This window comes from Trachypithecus francoisi, unplaced genomic scaffold, assembly GCF_009764315.1.
Source record: "Trachypithecus francoisi isolate TF-2019V2 unplaced genomic scaffold, Tfra_2.0 Lachesis_group0, whole genome shotgun sequence".
NCBI lineage: Eukaryota > Metazoa > Chordata > Mammalia > Primates > Cercopithecidae > Trachypithecus > Trachypithecus francoisi.
In genome coordinates this window covers 53,768,892-53,775,289 of record NW_022681453.1, presented here as the reverse complement: position 1 = coordinate 53,775,289, position 6,398 = coordinate 53,768,892, and the positions used below count along the sequence as shown (strand labels likewise).

The window sequence follows — 6,398 nt, the reverse complement described above, 5'->3', positions numbered from 1 at the left end:
GGACAAACCAAATTTCCATCATTAGGCAAACAGATACACAAATAATAGTGCACTGGATATCGTGCAGGTTTTAAACATCACAAAAGAGCTCTGCTTCTGACTTCCTATGATGCCATGGAAGTAGGTAACAGATGTTTTACATTGAGTTTTCACGTGGGAACTCTGTCTAGCCTGGTTTCCTGATTTTCAATGTCACCAAGTGCAGCTTTTGAAAAGCAATTCAAGCCGGGCGCGGTGGCTCAAGCCTGTAATCCCAGCACTTTGGGAGGCCGAGACGGGCGGATCACGAGGTCAGGAGATCGAGACCATCCTGGCTAATACGGTGAAACCCCGTCTCTACTAAAGAATACAAAAAACTAGCCGGGCGACAAGGCGGGCGCCTGTAGTCCCAGCTACTTGGGAGGCGGAGGCAGGAGAATGGCGTGAACCTGGGAGGCGGAGCTTGCAGTGAGCTGAGATCCGGCCACCGCACTCCAGCCTGGGCGACAGAGCCAGACTCCGTCTCAAAAAAAAAAAAAAAAAAAAAGAAAAGCAATTCAATTTATGGCAAATGAAACTTTCAAATGTGTTTTCTCAACAACCAGTTTTACTTGTTTCCTATCAAATGTATCCGTTTATCCACCTGCCCATCAGTCTGTCCCTCCATTAATGGATTTGAGTGCCCTCTACTGAGCTGACGATCAATTCCGTAACTTCACTGTTGCCAGTTACATACTAGGTGTTCAGGAAATCATTTTTTTTTTTCTTTTCCTTTCTTTCTTTCTTTTTTTTTTTTTTTTTTTTTTTGATACAGAGTCTCTCTCTGTCACCCAGGTTGGAGTGCAGTGGCGCGATCTCAGCTCACCGCAACCTCCGCCTCCCAGGTTCAAGTGATTATCCTGCCTCAGCCTCCCTGGGATTATAGGTGTACCCCAATACACCCAGTTAATTTTTGTTTTTGTTTGTTTTCTTTTTTTCTTTCTTTCTTTCTTTTTTTTTTTTTTTTTTTTTTTTTGAGGCAGAGTCCCGCTCTGTCGCCCGACTGGAGTGCAGTGGCCGGATCTCAGCTCACTGCAAGCTCCGCCTCCCGGGTTTACGCCATTCTCCTGCCTCAGCCTCCCGAGGAGCTGGGACTACAGGCGCCCGCCGCCTCGCCCGGCTAGTCTTTTTTTGTGTTTTTTTTAGTAGAGACGGGGTTTCACCGTGTTAGCCAGGATGGTCTCGATCTCCTGACCTCGTGATCCGCCCGTCTCGGCCTCCCAAAGTGCTGGGATTACAGGCTTGAGCCACCGCGCCCGGCCCAAAGTACTCTTAAAATACTTATTATTTCTGCAAAGTAATGTCCTCACATTCATTTATAATTTTATTTTATTTTTATTTTTTGAGATGGAGTCTCGCTCTGTTACCCAGGCTGAAGTGCAGTGGTGCGATCTCAGCTTACTGCAACCTCTGCCTCCCGGGTTCAAGCGATTCTCCTGCCTCAGCCTCCCAAGTAACTGGGACTAGAGGCATATGCCACCACGCCCAGCTAATTTTTGTATTTTTAGTAGGGACAGGATTTTTGAGGTCTGTCTTCTTTTTGAATGTAGGTATTTATAGCTATACATTTCCTCCTTAGCACTGCTTCCTCTGTACCTCATAGGTTTTGCAATGTTGTATTTTCTTTTTCTTTTTTTTTTTTTTTTTTTTTGAGACGGAGTCTCGCTCTGTCGCCCAGGCTGGAGTGCAGTGGCCGGATCTCAGCTCACTACAAGCTCCGCCTCCCGGGTTCACGCCATTCTCCCGCCTCAGCCTCCGAGTAGCTGGGACTACAGGCGCCCGCCACCGCGCCCGGCTAGTTTTTTTTTGTATTTTTAGTAGAGACAGGGTTTCACCGTGTTAGCCAGGAGGGTCTTGATCTCCTGACCTCGTGATCCGCCAACCTCGGCCTCCCAAAGTGCTGGGATTACAGGCTTGAGCCACCGCGCCCGGCCTTCTTTTTCTAATTGTGTTTCTAATCCTGTTTTCTTTTTCTTTTTCTTTTTTCATAGACAGAGGCTAACAAATCCTGCCTCAGGTTTATTTGTACAAACAGCACAGGAGGACCCTAGCCCCATGCAGATGGCAGCCTGGAGGTGGGGGTGGGCGGTCGCACCAGTCCTTCTGTCCTCATGTTGGCAGACAGAGATACCTACTCTGTAGCCTTTGTAGTGGCCTGGGCACCTTTGGGAGCCTGAGCTGGAATTGAAGCTGGAGGTGCAGCCTGGGCCTTGGTTTGATCAGCTGGAGCCCCTTGGCAATGCGAGCACAAGCACGCTTCCCAAGCTTGGGGTGGGCAATGTAGGCAAGTCGATCAAGCTTGCGGCTGACACCCTTTGGGATCTTGGGCTTAACCTCCTTGGGCTTTACGAGGGCCTTGACAGCCTCGGCACGTGCACTCATGGCCTTGCCATTGTTGGCCTGCATCTTCTTTAGGCCCTTCTTGTTGTGCTTCTTGGCAAAGCGCATGTTCCTCAGGAACTTGGGGTCCACCCCCTTAAGAGATTCGTATCTTTGTGATCGGGGTTTCTTGATACCATTTCTGTGCCATTTTCGGGACTGGTTGTGTGTGGTGTGGTTCTTGGACTCGGCCATGTGTGCACCTTTAGCTGTGGCTCCCGAAGCCCTAATCCTGTTTTATTTTTTTGAGACGGAGTCTCACTCTGTTGCCCAGGCTGGAGTGCAGTGGTGCGATCTCAGGTCACTGCAAGCTCCGCCTCCCAGGTCCACACCATTTTCCTGCCTCTGCCTCCCGAGTAGCTGGGACTACAGGTGCCCGCAACCACACCTGGCTAATTTTTTTGTATTTTTAGTAGAGACGGGGTTTCACGTGTTAGCCAGGATGGTCTCAATCTCCTGACCTCGTGATCCGCCCACCTCGGCCTCCCAAAGTGCTGAGATTACAGGCGTGAGCCACCGTGCCTGGCTCTAATCCTGTTTTCTAATTGCCCTTGTGAGTTCTTCTTTGACCCATTGGGGGAGATGGATGAACAGGCAGAGCACAGAGGACTTTTAGGGCAGTGACGCTATTCTGTGTGATGCTGTAATGGTGGCTAAGGGTTGTGATAGACTGTGCGACAGCAAGAGTGAGCCTCAGTGGAAACTGAGAATGCTGGGTCATACTGAGGTGTCCTGCAGGCTCCTCAAGTGTAACAAACACACACTCTGGTGGGGAGGTTTCTAGAGGGTGGAGGCTTGGGGCAAGGTGGGACACGGGAACTCTACTTTCTACTCAGTTTTGCTGTGAACCTAAAACTCCTCTAAAAATTATAAAGTCTATGAAAAAAAAATGCATTGGGCACGGTGGCTCACGCCTATAATCCCAGCACTTTGGGAGGCAGAGGTGGGCGGATCACCTGAGGTCAGGAGTTCGAGACCAGCCTGGCCAACATGGTGAAATCCTGTCTCTACTAAAAATACAAAAATTAGCCGGGCGTGGTGACAGGCACCTGTAATGCCAGCTACTTGGGAGGCTGAGGCAGGAGAATCACTTGAACCTGGGAGGTAGAGGTTGCAGGAGCCGGATCATGCCACTGCATTCCAGCCTGGGTGACAAGAGTGAAACATCGTCTCAAAAAAAAAATCATTGTCTCCCACTCCCACTTTGAGAAACAGTAGATGCAATGTATCTCATGCAATGGCCCCTGGGAGCCGGGATCTGGGCTCCTGGTCTGGGCTGTACATCCCACCCCTCTCCCAGCCTCTATCTCCTCAATAAAATGGGGACAGCCACCTCTCTTCTCGCTCCCTCACAGTGGTGCATTAATCTCAGGCACAGGCCCAATAAATACAGATACAGCTCTCCCTGTCCAAGTGGGAGAAGCCTGAAATTGCCTCTCATAAACTCAAGCAGCCCTTTCCTGGGCTGCTACTGAGATGCCCAGTCAGCCTGCAAAGCCTGGCTGCAGCCATCACAACTTTCATGCCCATGTTGCAGGGCTATGTTAAGGACCCACACAGGCCTGACATAGCCCTACACAACAGACGTGTAACACAGGCCATGTTTTCATTTTCTAATTGCCATATGAAAAAGTAACAGGTGAGGCCAGGAGCAGTGGCTCACGCCTGTAATCCCAGCACTTTGGGAGGCCGAGGCGGGCGGATCACGAGGTCAGGAGATCGAGACCATCCTGGCTAATACGGTGAAACCCTGTCTCTACTAAAAATAGAAAAAAATTAGCCAGGCGTGGTGGCGGGCGCCTGTAGTCCCAGCTACTCAGGAGGCTCAGGCAGGAGAATGGCGTGAACCCAGGAGGCGGAGCTTGCAGTGAGCCGAGATCGTGCCACTGCACTCCAGCCTGGGCGACAGAGCGAGACTCTGCCTCAAAAAAAAAAAAAAAAAAAAGTCCCTCCTGGTCAGGTGCAGTGGCTCACTACAGTAATTCTAGCACTTTGGGAGACCGAGTCGGGTGGATAACTTGAGACCAGCCTGGTCAACATGGTGAAACCCTATCTCTACTAAAAATACAAAAATTAGCAGGGTGTGGTGGCAGGCGCCTGTAATCTCAGTTACTCAGGAGGCTGCAGCTGGAGAATCGCTTGAACCCAGAAGGCAGAGGTTGCAGTGAGCCGAGATCACGCCATTGTACTCCAGCCTGGGAGACACAGTGAGACTCCGTCTCAGAAAAAAATAAAATAAAAAAAAGGAAGTCCCTTCTCTCACAGCTCAGGGCTGATAACATAGCAAGAAATGCATCCTGGGGAAGAGAGAGCAGCCTGGCCTAGTCTGGCGTGGGAAGGCTGGCTTCAGCCATGAAAGGCAGCTCCCACACCTCAGGCCCCAGGACCTGGGGCTTGATCCCTGCATCCCCTCTCCGGCTGGCTGAGCTCTGTGCCACAGGAGTGAGACTCCACCCTCCCAGCACTCCCTCACAAGCAGACCGGGCCACATCCCACCTCCGCAGAGCCCCACTCCCCTGGGGCCTGGTCTGAGTCAGGACCCACATGGGAAGCAGGTGTAGGCCATCCCAACACCTCCCCGAGGCTGCAGGCAGCTTAGGCTGGTTTTCCTGTGACCAGTGCAAGTGTTCTTTTAAGTTATCTGACTTCCTTCCGGGGCATTCTGAGCCCACCCATAGCTTTTGGCATGCCTTTGAGGGACACAAAGAACCACAACAGCCACCAATTCTGTGTCCTCATCTGTAAGGCACCCCCCTTGCCTTCCTCATAGGGGTGTGTAATGCTGGATGAAAAAGCCTATTAGAAAGTGTCTGTCAAAGGCTGGGCACAGTGGCTCACGCCTGTAATCCCAACACTTTGGGAGGCCGAGGCAGGGGATCACCTGAGGGTGGGAGTTCGAGACCAGCCTGGTCAACATGGTGAAACCCCGTCTCTACTAAAAAATACAAAAAAATTAGGCAGGTATGATAGCACGTTCCTGTAGTCTCAGCTACTTGGAGGCTGGGGCAGGATAATTGCTTGAACCCAGGAGGCAGAGGTTGCAGTGAGCCAAGATCGTGCCACTGAACTCCAGCCTGGGTGACAGAGTGAGACTTCATCTCAAAGGAAAAAAAAAAAAAAAAGAAGAAAGTGTCTGTCAAAGGGCCCGTGTGGTGGCCCGTGCCTATAATCCCAGCACTTTGGGAGGCTGAAGTAGGTGGGAGAATCCCTTAAGCTCAGAAGCTTGATTTTTTTTTTTTTTTAGTTCTTATTTTGTTATTTTTATTTTCTTATCTTGAGCCCAGGAGTTTGAGACCAGCCTGGGCAACATCGTGAGACCCCATATCTTAAAAAAAAAAATTAGTCAGGTGTGGTGGTGCACACCTGTAGTCCCAGCTACTCAGGAGACTGAAGTGGAAGGATCCTTTAAGCCTGGGAAGTTGAGGCTGCAGTGAGCTGTGATTGTGCCACTGCACTACAGCCTGGATGACAGAGCAAGCCAAAAAACACATTAGTGGCTGGGCACAGTGGCTCACGTCTGTAATCCTAGCACTTTGGTAGGCCAAGGCGGGCGGATTGCCTGAGCTCAGGAGTTTGAGACCAGCCTGGGCGACATGGTGAAATCCCGTCTCCACTAAAATACAAAAAATTAGCCGGGCATAGTGGCGGGCACCTGTAATGCCAGTACTCAGGAGGCTAAGGCAGGGGAATTGCTTGAAGCTGAGATTTGGAAGTTGCAGTGAGTCGAGATCGGGCCACTGCACTCTAGCCTGGGCAACAGAGCAAGACTCTGTCTCCAAAAAAACAACAAAAACACACACACACACATTAGGAAAAGGTTCACACCAAACTCAAAGTGGAGACTGGGGAGGGAGTGAAAACTGGAAGCAGGCAGTAAAGGGGAAATTTACTTTTATCCCTTTCATTTCTCAAACAAGAAAGACAGGAAACCTATACATATATATATTGTTATACAATGACTAATTCTGATGGTAGGAATGTGGGCAGTCATTATATTATTC

General features: G+C 50.2%; 1 pseudogene across 1 annotated transcript; it reads right to left on the bottom strand.

The window, feature by feature from the left end:
- Nucleotides 1-1,998: 1,998 nt before the first annotated feature.
- LOC117083222 lies at nt 1,999-2,619 on the bottom strand (annotated as a pseudogene). The gene has a single exon (XR_004437004.1). The product of XR_004437004.1 is annotated as a 60S ribosomal protein L29-like (transcript).
- Nucleotides 2,620-6,398: the final 3,779 nt, after the last annotated feature.